This window comes from Aegilops tauschii, chromosome 2, assembly GCF_002575655.3.
Source record: "Aegilops tauschii subsp. strangulata cultivar AL8/78 chromosome 2, Aet v6.0, whole genome shotgun sequence".
Taxonomy (NCBI): domain Eukaryota; kingdom Viridiplantae; phylum Streptophyta; class Magnoliopsida; order Poales; family Poaceae; genus Aegilops; species Aegilops tauschii.
In genome coordinates, this window is record NC_053036.3 from 361977272 (window position 1) to 361989185 (window position 11914).

Consider the following 11914-nt stretch of genomic DNA (forward strand, 5'->3'; position numbering starts at 1 on the left):
GCGTGAACATTTTTTCAAAATTCCCAATTTGTTTTAAATTTTGTAACTTTTTTCAAATATTGAATTATTTGAAAAGAAAAACATAATACAAAAAACAAAAATTGACTTGGAAAACAGAGAACGTCTCGCCGCGCACGTAGGCCGGTCAAAAAATGCGTGTAGGGGAGGGGGTTACTCGTATCCTCCCTATTCAGCACCTAGATGGTTGAAAATAGGGGCACCCCATTGCGACACATAGTCGCTGAAAGACACAGAGCGAGCGGTTGTCATGTGTCGCTCATTTTAGCATATAGTGAATCCTAGTGTTTCTGGTTTTGGAAACCTTTCGCGCAAATGTTTTATCTCACTTGTTACGAGGCTAGCATCTGTGGCGGACCTAGCCCATTGGGCTAGGGTGGGCCAGCAGTGTACTGTACATATACACTTATTTTTTTTCTTTTATTTTTTAGCTTTTCTCCTACAGTGTAAATGTTGATAATTTCCACACGCCCTTGCCCCCGCGCCGCTCCCTCCCGGGGGCGACACGGGCGGCGACCCCCGCCCCTCCCGCAGCCTCCCCTCACCAGCCCCTCTCCTCCTCCTCGTCGCCGGTGACCTCCGGCAGGCAAAGGCTGCGCGGAGCCGCCGCCGGCGGGGTGCTCTCTAGCTGCTGCTTGCTCGGGAGGAGGGGATCTCGCGTGCGGGTGGCGGTTGTCCGGCGTTCGGCTCCGGGGCAGCGTCCTTGCTCGCGGCGGAGGCGGTCTTCGGCGTGCGGCGCGGCGTCTGGTCGCGGTGGTGGGCGCACCGTCGCGGTGCGCGAGGTCGCGGTCGTCGGGCCTGTTCGGTCCCGATCCGATCTAGGATCCGCGGGCGGCGGCTGGCGCGGACGGTGGAGGGAGGCTCGGCTCCTCTGTTGCGCGTCCTGGAGGCCTCTGCAGTGTCTTCTCCGGCTAGGTGCCGTGGTGGTTCAGGCTGGGGCTTCGGCCGGTCGGCTGCCGATCTGGTAGCTCGTCCGGCGAGTTGGGGTGGGGTGGCGGCCCTCCCTCCCTGCTCGGGGCTCTTCTGTGGCGCAGCAGCAGCAGTGGGTTGCTGGATCTGGCCTGTTTCGGCCGTGTTCGGCTCGTCGGCGTCTGGCCGGCGGCGAGGATTGTGGTGGCTCCTGCTTGGTTATGGCGCGATGGCTTCGTGGGAGGTGAGCGGGTCAGCGGAGGTGCTATGCGTGGGGGTGTGGGTGTGGGTGTTGCTCCGGGCGAAAGCTTGCCGCGCTCTTGCCGGCCGACGGCGTCGGCGTCTGTGGACGTCGTTTCACCTTTGTGACGCCCCCGATTTGACCGTACACTAATCATGCACGCAAATGTGTACGATCACGATCAGGGACTCACGGGAAGATATCACAACACAACTCTACAACATAAATAAGTCATACAAGCATCATAATACAAGCCAGGGGCCTCGAGGGCTCGAATACAAGTGCTCGATCATAGACGAGTCAGCGGAAGCAACAATATCTGAGTACAGACATAAGTTAAACAAGTTTGCCTTAAGAAGGCTAGCACAAAAGTAGCAACGATCGAAAAGGCAAGGCCTCCTGCCTGGGACCTCCTAACTACTCCTGGTCGTCGTCAGCGGCCTGCACGTAGTAGTAGGCACCTCCAGTGTCGTAGGTGTCGTCGTCGACGGTGGCGTCTGGCTCCTGAACTCCAGCATCTGGTTGCGACAATCCGGTATAGAAGGGGAAAAGAGGGAGAAAAGCAACCGTGAGTACTCATCCAAAGTACTCGCAAGCAAGGAGCTACACTACATATGCATGGGTATATGTGTAAAGGGGCATATCAGTGGACTGAACTGCAGAATGCCAGAATAAAAGAGGGATAGCTAGTCCTGTCGAAGACTACGCTTCTGGTCATCTCCATCTTGCAGCATATAGAAGAGAATAGAGTGAAGTCCTCCAAGTAGCATCGCATAGCATAATCCTACCCGGCAATCCCCTCCTCGTCGCCCTGTTAGAGAGCGATCACCGGGATGTATCTGGCACTTGGAAGGGTGTATTTTATTCAGTATCCAGTTCTAGTTGTCATAAGCTCAAGGTACAACTCCGGGTCGTCCTTTTACCGAGGGACACGGCTATTCGAATAGATAAACTTCCCTGCAGGGGTGCACCACATAACCCAACACGCTCGATCCCATTTGGCCGGACACACTTTTCTGGGTCATGCCCGGCCTCGTAAGATCAACACGTCGCAGCCCCACCTAGGCTCAACAGAGAGGTCAGCACGCCGGTCTAAACCTATGCGCGCAGGGGTCTGGGCCCATCGCCCTAAGCACACCTGCACGTTGCGAACGCGGCCGCGAGCAGACCTAGCAACCCACACGATCACGGCGGTTACGTCAAGCGGTCCAACACGGCGCGCGCCACTCAGTCGCTGACGTCAAAAGAGCTTCGGCTGATACCACGACGTCGGGATACCCATAACTACTCCCACGTAGATGGTTAGTGCGTATAGACCAAATGGCCAGACTCAGATCAAATACCAAGATCTCGTTAAGCGTGTTAAGTATCCGCGAACGCCGACCAGGGCCAGGCCCACCTCTTACCTAGGCGGTCTCAACCTGCCCTGTCGCTCCGCCACAAAGATCCACTTGCGGGTACTCCTACGAGCCGACCCGACTTTAGTCATCACATGTGTCATGTATATAGTATATAAGTATATACCCGCGATCACCGCCCAGGTGATCACGGCCCGATAGTGTAGCACAGCAGACGGACAAGAATGTAGGGCCACTGATGGAAATCTAGCATCCTATACTAAGCATGTAGGATTGCAGGTAAAGGTATCAACAAGGTTATGCATCAGAATAGGATATCGAAAAGCAGTAACATGCTACACTACTCTAATGCAAGAAGTATAGAGGAGAGTAGGCGATATCTGGTGATCAAGGGGGGGGGGGCTTGCCTGGTTGCTCTGGCAAGTAGGAGGGGTCGTCGACTCCGTAGTCGAACTGGGTAGCAGCAGTGTCGGTCTCGTAGTCTACCGGAGAGAAGAGGGGGAAGAAACAATAAATACAATGCAAACATAAGCATGATGATGCGTGACATGTCAATGAGCGGTGCTAGGGGTGTCCTAACGCGACAGTAGGTGGTACCGGTAAAGGGGGGGAACATCCGGGAGGTACTCCCGATGTTTCGCGTTTTCGGACAGACGGACCGGAGGGGGAAAGTTGCTAGTTCGATAGGTTAGGGAGGTGTGGTGGACGAACGGACTGCGTATTCGGATTCGTCTCGTCGTTCTGAGCAACTTTCATATAGAAAACATTTTCATCCGAGTTACGGTTTAAAAGATATGAATTTTCAAAGTTTATTTGAATTCCTGGAATTATTTAATTAACAGAAAAAGGGATATGGCATCAGCATGACGTATGAGTGACGTCAGCGGTCAACAGTCCGGGTTGACTGGTCAAACTGACAAGGGGGACCCACCTGTCATAGACAGTGGGTTAACAGAGGATTAAACTAATTAGTTTTTAGTTAATTAACTACTGGGCCCACCTGTCAGTGAGAGATTAATTAAACTAATTATTTTTATTTATAAAACATTTTCTTTTTAATTTTTGCGGCGGGGCCCGCATGTCAGTGACTGGGCCTGCCCAGTCAGCAGTTGACTGGGTGGCCCCAGGTGTGCCACGTCGGCGGCCGGCGCCGGAGTATCGCCGGTGACCAAAACGCACGGCGGCGCGCGCGGGAGGGGCGCGGGTTTCACCCACTGTGGGTTTGCGGGGGCGGGGCTGGGCGCGTTCGACGCGGCTCGACGTCGCGCGTCCAACGGCGGTGGTCGGAGGGGCTGGAACGGACGGGGTCGACCGCTACGGGCTCGCCGGCGGCGAGGAGCTACGGGTGCCCGACGGAAGCTACGCTAGAGCGCGCGAACGGCCGAACTAGCTAGCTAGGCGGGTGCGGCATGGTGCGGTCGGGCTAGCAGGCCAACGCCCGTGACCATTTGGTCACCGGAGACACGCCGGCGGTGAGCTCCGCGGCGTGGCGTTCGGGCGCGCGCGGGGAAGAAGCTAGGGAGCGCGGGCGAGCTAGCGGAGAGGGGGAGGAGGTAGAGGAGCTCACAGCGGAGCCGTAGGGAGTGGCAGCGAGCTCGGGGAGGGCGCGGGGTAGCCGGAGTCGGCGACGATCGACGGCGGCCGTGCGGGGAAGACGAGCTCGGGGAGGTCGATGTAGTGGCGCTCGGCTCGTTCCCGATGGCGCAGTCGGCGTAGTCGACGGCGGGGAGTCGTTCGGGCACGTCGTCGGGGCGATCTGGGCACGGTGGCCGCGGGAACTACGGTGAACGGCGGCGAGCGCGCTCGGGCAGAGGGGAACGGAGGGGAGAGGGAGGGGGATCTGGCGGGGGAGAAGGCGCAGAGGCCGAGGGAGAGCGGGGGCGAGTGGGAGAGAGGCCCAAGGGAGCGGGGGGCCGCTGGCGCCCTTATCCTCTCGCGGGGTTCACCGCCGGCGAGGGGGTTCGGCGGCGACGCGCCCTGTTCCGACCCGGTCGGGGGAACAGGAAGGGGACGCGGGGGGGGGGGGGGGGGGAAGGTGGGCTGGGCCGGGGTCGCGGCTGCGGCCCAGTTTGGGCCGGGGGGGGGGGGGGGGTTCGGGGGTTTGGGCCCGGGGGGCAGTGGGGGGGAAGCGGGCCTTTTCCCCCCTTTTTCTTTTTTCTCTGCCTGGGTTCTGTTTGTTTTCTGTTTTCTTTTTATTTGCTTATTTCCTTTTCTGTTTTATTTCACTTAAAGCATTTAGGCATTTTATAAAAAGGAGTTTTCTCCACCATAATTACCAGTGTAATATTTGGCTCCCACTGAACATTTTTGTTTGAGTTTTTGAAAACTTTTATTTTTCACTTTAATTACATTTGAAATTTGAACTAGGAGTTTGAAAAGGAAGGTGATTCAAATGTGATCAAGCCCTGTTTAGCAACATGATTAGCTTAATCACAGGGAGTTACTGTAGCATGATTCCCAGGGTGTTACAACCTTCTTGGAGGGCCGTCGTGGAGTCCATCCTTCACGCACCCTTGGATCCAGTTCTTCGGGCGAAAGCCTAAGACCCAGTCGGGTCGGGTGACGGCGTCGGCATCGTCGCTTCCCTCTTTGGGGCGTCGCCTGGAAGAACTTTGGATCCCGTTTGCACACTCCATGGGCTGGACGCTCGCGACATCGCGGTCGGCAGGTGTCTGTCCGGCGATGTGATTGTTCTGCGCGGCTTCTTGTGTGGCAACGATGGTGGCTTCGAGCGGAGCTGGCTTGCTGATGGGTCTTGGTAGTCGGTCTCTTCCGGCGTGTTCGAGGGGTCGCCGCTCTGGCGCTGGCTTGGCGCAAGCCCAACGCTCTTCTCCTGCAATGCTCGTCGACAGAGTCGGAGCCGCCTGGTCGCCGGCGTGTGTGGCTGACTGTTTGGCATCGACCGGCGCAGGCCTCGACGCTTGTTTGTGGTGAGGGCTTCTTCGGTGGTCGTCGATGGTGGAGTCGGAGTCGCCCTTGCAGAGGTGTGATGACGATGACGCCGGGTTGCAACCTCGACGATGCTTTTCTCCCAGGCGGTGTGTGTGCGTTCTTGTGTGTGTTGCTAGGTCACCCTGTATGCCTTGTTTTTGCGGGCGTGTTGTAACGGTTTTCACTCGGTTTTCCGTTAATTAACCGGGCTATTCTTTTCTACCCTTTTAATGAATTGGATCCTAAGGGGCCGCGTTTCAAAAAAATAAATGTTGTTTTCAAATCTCAGGGTGGGCCATGCCACCCTCCACCTCCGCCACTGGCTAGCATATGTCACGTCTAAAGTGTTTGTGCGTATGGGCCAGCCCGTTAGCGCTGTTGCTCGCTCGCTTGTTTTTCGTCCGTTTTTTTTCTCCTTTTGTTTACTTTTATTATTTTTCTTTCGGTTTTCTTTGATTTCCTGTTTTTCATCATTTTTCACACGGGAGTTCATTCCTCAAAACCTACACCGGGATTAGAATAGTGTAGCAGATCTTTTGGCAAAGTACAGCCGTTCTGAGTTTAGCACCGCTCTTTGGCTACACAGAGGGCCCTCTATCGTGAGGACATTTTGCCTCTTAATTGTAACTCTATATTAATGGAATAAAACTCCTTTTTCTTCGAAAAAAAATTTTACAAGCCAAGAAAAGATTACAGGATCAATATTACTCTTCTATATGGTTGTTGCCGGCCGGCCGAGTTGCCTCCACCTTGCATCATGTCGACAACTTCCATGCAGCCGTTGTTAACGATCATTTTGTTCCAACCCACCTAGCCAGCTAGGAGTAAACAATCGCGAAGGGCCCGAACTTCTTCCTTCAAGGTGGCGGAGGCATAATCTATACCACGTGATCTAGCTGGTATTAAAGCCGCCTTTCTCGTCACGAAGAACGGGACCATAGCTCATGTGCCCCTGTCAACGTAAAGTGCATCGTCTATATTTAGTTTTTGATAACCTTCTTGTTTTTTTTTACAACAAATAGACTCTTTTTTTGCGGCTTGATAGACTTTATTCCTCACATAATAGATAAGTCATTTACAATAAAAGGAGAAATAAAGTCTGGGATAGAACTATCCCAAAATCCTAAAGATCTAATGGTACTTGTTTCCAAAAAAAAATCTAATGGTAAGGAAAATTTTAGCTAGGCTATCTGCTACCTCATTTGCTTCACCAAAACAATGCACAAATAGATAACCTTCTCGTTACCCCTTCAAAACATAACCTTCTCTCCCAACAAAAAAAACATGGCTTGTGCCAACCATGTCGCCGTACACACGTTGCCATTTCGAGCTTCTCCTTTTTTACTGATACTCTCTTAGTGGAAAACAGTTTCATCTAGGTCATGGACCCTCTGAAAACACATAAACACTGTATGTCAAGGCAAGAGAGCAAGTTCGCGAACGAGGATAAAATCTCTAAGAACATATTCTTGTCGAGAAATTGCTTTTGGAGGCCGAACTCCATGGAGGCCTTCAAATGCAAAATTCAAAACTCATGAAAATTCATATTTTTATATTTCAATTTTTTTGAAGAAAATACAGAGATAGATGAAGGCATAGTGCATAAATTTTCATGACGAAATACGTTGAAATGTGGGTTGTGCAAAAAAGATAAATTGAGGCTTTTTAAGACATGATACTATTCGTCCTCCCATATCATGAATAAGTTTTTTTTTGTACAGGCCGCATTTTAACGTATTTCATCCTAAAATTTTATACACATACGTCTCACATCCTTGTTTACTTGTATAATTCTTTTCAGATTTTTTTAAAACAATTTTTTTTGATTTTTTCAAAAAATCGGCCTCCATGGAGGCAGAGGGGTGGAACGCCGTTCTCTCGAAACTGTACTGTGCTTATTTTAAGTACCAGAATTAAGGACCGCCACTAGAGCGTCTGTAGTCCAACGGTTAGGATAATTGCCTTCCAAGCAATAGACCCGGTTCGACTCCCGGCAGATGCATGTTTTTTTTTTAATCTTTTTACTTTCCTGTAGTGTTCACTTTTTTGCTTGCTCTGAGTCATGAGACTGTACGCCCTCATATTTTTTCCTGTGCGGCCAGGACGCACGCAAGTCGTATCAAAAGTAAGCAAGAAACGCAGGTCTCCTCGCCACAGCAGACAGCACCACCAAAACACCACTGTCCAGTGACCAAACCTTCCATCAAACATCTGCTCGACGATGAACTGCTGCTGGAAAAGATCAGGCACGGGAGAGAGCGAGAGTCCCTTTCCCTCAGCCCCGTTGCCGGCCGGCCGGCTGTTAGGAGAATCAGCACGCCACCGCTCGCACGCAATTAATTCCTCGGCAAATCTGGTCAAGCAAGCTGCGACCAGGGCGATCGATCAACCAGCCGCTGCTACGATCCACGGGTGAGGGAACCTTGGTGATCTTGCGAAAGCGACGCTTGATTTGACGTTTCATTAGACTGGAAGGGTCCTCAAGTTTCCGATGAGCCCGGATCTGATTTAATCCAGCGAGATCGGTGTCAATCCGTCAATGGCACGTGCTAGCTAGCTCGCGAGATAGGAAGCGCTAGTCGCGAAGAAAATCCTTCTCAGGACACATCAGATTTTTAACTTTTGGGATATTTCATGTGGTTCAACAGGAATTTAATCTCGGACTAGTCTATGTGCTAGTACTACTAGACGATGAAGTGGGGTGGTGCGCATTTACTATTGGAGTACTAGCACCAAGTGTCAGTGTGTATGCAACACTGCTAAAGTCAAATTGGAGAACATATTATTATCAGCGAGATGTGTCCCAGTGTAGACTATCCGTGGAAAGAAAGGTCCGCGTGAGATAAGGCTAAACTGAAGCTCACGATCACGTCGATAATCCTCGTTGATTTGAGAGGCAAATCTCGCTCTCACTCGTTGCAATGATTGCCTGCCGGTGAGACCGAAGCACATCACGGGCACGCACCCCAGTTCCCCGACGAAACTGCCCATCCAAGTGCGGTGCATGCAGAGAGTGTCTGACACAGCCGGACATGTGAACGCCGAAAGATTCACAAAGCATGTGTCGTTCGCTACGTGGGCAATTAAGCAAGCAACAACAAGTGCCTTACTTTTTCTTCTGCGACGAAACTGCACACATCAGCCGCCGGTTACTCACACGGCGTGCAAACCTAGACTCGCTAGAACAAGTGACCCGATCAAGCAGCAACACGACTGTTGAGTATGTATTTTATACTGCACGTGAATTGAAGTTGTGGCCCACCTAAATCTTGTATAGTTAAGGTAGAGATCTTTCCTTGTATTATATATGCGTGCACCAGCACCCCAATCAATCATCGTATTGCAAGTTATCTGTCTACATGGTATCATCCTCCCCGGTCTAACCCTAGGGTCAGCCGCCGCCGCCGCCGCCGCATCCCACCAGCTTCCGCCCCGCACGCCCCATGCCTCTCCCTGCCCCGCGCGCTTCGCTGCTCCCTGCCCCCGCGCTTCGCTGCTTGCTTGCTTGCTTGATAATCCATCAAGCAGTGTGCGTGATAATCCATCCAGCCCCGTACGTATACGTAGTCAAGTCCACATCCATCAAGCAGTCTGCCCACTTGCTTGCATAATCGTTTTGCACGTACGTGTGCACTGCTAGACCGCACCTCGCTGCCATCGTCGGTTTTCTGCAGCCGTCTCCTGTTGCTAGCGCCGGCCCTCTGCGGTCCTCGTCGGGCCTTTTTCCATCGTGGCCGCAGCTTCGCCGCCGCCGCGCAGCGCCTTCTCGCGCGCGCCGCCGCCGCTCTCCATCGCCGCCGCCGCGCAGCGCCTCCTCGCGTGCGCTGCCGCCGCCGCCGCTGCCGCGCAGCGCTTCCCCGCGCGCGCCACCGCTGCCGCGCAGCGCCTCCCCGCGCGCGCCGCCGCCGCCGCCGCTCACCACCGCCGCGCAGCGCCTCCCCGCGCGCGCCGCCGCCGCCGTCCATGGACTCTCTGGGCTACTTCACCATATGCGATGAAACCGCTCCACCGACCGCGTCGATCCAGTCGCGTCCTCCCGCACCCGCCGGGTGTTACTCGTTGTCGCCACCAGCGCCTCCACCGCAGCACCCGCAAGGGAGAGGGGGGCGACGCAACCGGCGTGGCGGCGGTCGCCGCCTGCAGCAGTAGCAGGCCCAGGACGCCGAGGGGGGGGCGCCGCACTATCAGCAGGCTCTCCCTGCTGGCCACCAGGCGTTCATCAGCGCGCCCTTCCAGCCGACTGGCGCCGGCTACGACGCCCTCCTTGCGCCGTCGCCTCTAGGTGGTTATGGCCCGCCCGTCCCTCCGCCGCCCTACGGAGGCCCTCCGCCGCCGTCTTTCGGTGGTTATGGCCCGCCCGTCCCGGCGCCGCCCTACGGGGGCCTTCCGCCGCCGCCGGTACCCGTGCCCCGGGACCCCACCCTCCTCGCCGCCCAGCACTCCACGCCGTCGCCGAGTAGCTCTATCGGTGGAGGCGACTGGTACATGGACTTAGGTGCTACTGCGCACATGGCAGCTCATCCCGGTAACCTAACCTCCTCCACTCCCGTTCACACACCCACTCGTATCACCGTCGGCAACGGCTCCTCCTTACCTATTACTCATATCGGTAGCACTAGCTTTCCCTCCACTTTCACACCCATCACTATGTCTCATGTTCTTGTTTCACCTGATTTAGTCACGAACCTAGTTTCTGTTCGTCGTCTTACTCGTGAGAACCCACTTACTGTTGAATTTGACGGTGTTGGCTTTTCTGTGAAAGACGCCCGTACTCGGATGGTCTTTCACCGATGTGACAGTCCCGATGAGCTCTACCCCGTGCACGCCGGTGCCTCCACATCCACACCCGTCGCCCTTGCCGCCGGCGTTGACCTTTGGCACGCTCGCTTGGGTCACCCCAACCACACTGTCTTACGTCAAATTCTTAGGAGTTTCTCTTTCTCATGTGATAAGCTCGCCGAACACTCTTGTGAGGCTTGTCGCTTAGGCAAGCACGTTTGTCTTCCCTTTAGTGCGTCTTCTTCAGTTTCCACTTTTCCGTTTCAATTACTTCATAGTGATGTTTGGACATCTCCCGTTGCGAGTAACACGGACTATCTATACTACTTGGTGATTTTAGATGATTATTCTCATTATGTGTGGACTTTTCCCCTTCGTCGTAAATCCGATGCTTTAGCCACACTCACCGCCTTTTATTCCTATGTCACCACCAGTTCGGTCGCCCCATACTCGCACTCCAAACTGATAACGGAAAAGAGTTTGACAACGTCGCCTTTCGCACACTTCTCGCCTCTCACGGCACCACCTTCCGTCTGACCTTCCCCTACACTTCCTAGCAGAACGGCCGCGCCGAGCGCATTCTCCGCACTCTTAATGACTGCGTTCGCACGTTACTCTTTCACTCTAACGTGCCCGCTCGGTTTTGGCCCGATGCCCTTGCTACCGCCACTCTCTTAGTTAACATTCGTCCGTGTCACCCTGGGTGGAACTACGCCCCTCACCACCTTCTCTTCGGCACACCACCGTCCTATGATGGTCTCCGCATCTTCGGGTGTCTCTGTTATCCTAGCACCGCATCCACCACGCCACACAAGCTCGCACCACGATCTGTCCCATGCGTCTTCCTTGGCTACCCTCCTAACACCAAAGGTTACCGGTGCTATGATCCTGTCACTCATCATGTGTACACCTCGAGGCATGTGTACTTTGTCGAGACGGTGTTCCCTTTTTTTCAGGTTCCTCCGGGTTCGGCCCCTTCGGCGCCGGCCCCCGTGCCCCTTCGTGGAGCGATGCGCGGCGGCAGCCCCCGGCGGCCCCCCCGGCACGACGCCCTCTGCCACCACCACCTGGCTTTGTGACTCCCTCCCCCGAGGTCGAGTCCGAGCGGGCCCCCGGGTCCCCGTCTCCCTCGTACGAGGTTGAGCCCAGCACCCTGCCTGCCCATCCTGCGACGGGCTCGACGTCACCCTCGCCCGCCGCCTCTTCCGCCGCTGGCTCGGCCGCCGCCGCTGCCGCGGCCCTCGCCGTCGCACCGGGTGCCCCCACCGCCGCGGCCCCCACCGACGCGGCTCCTGCCGCCGCGCCTGCCCTGCCACTTGGCGTGACTACCCGTGCCTGAGCAGGAGTGCTTCGGCCCAGCACGCACTACTCCGCCGACGAGTATGTGTGCGCCGCCTCGACGTCGACGCCATCACCCGTCCACACCTCCGCTCGCGCTGCCCTTCGGGATCCTCACTGCCTAGCTGCGATGCAGGAGGAGTTCGACGCCTTACAGCGCAACCGCACGTGGCAACTTGTTCCGCGACCCCTTCGTGCCAACATCATCTCTGGCAAGTGGGTGTTTCTCCACAAGACTCGCCCGGACGGTTCTCTCGAGCGCTACAAGGCTCGATGGGTGGTTCGTGGTTTTCGGCAGCGCGCGGGCATGGACTTCACCGACACCTTCGCCCCGGTTGTG

General features: G+C 55.1%; 1 non-coding gene across 1 annotated transcript; it reads left to right on the forward strand.

The window, feature by feature from the left end:
- The first annotated feature begins 7388 nt into the window (after window positions 1-7388).
- Window positions 7389-7459, forward strand: TRNAG-UCC (transfer RNA glycine (anticodon UCC)). The gene has a single exon. It is a non-coding gene; the product is annotated as a tRNA-Gly (tRNA).
- Window positions 7460-11914: the final 4455 nt, after the last annotated feature.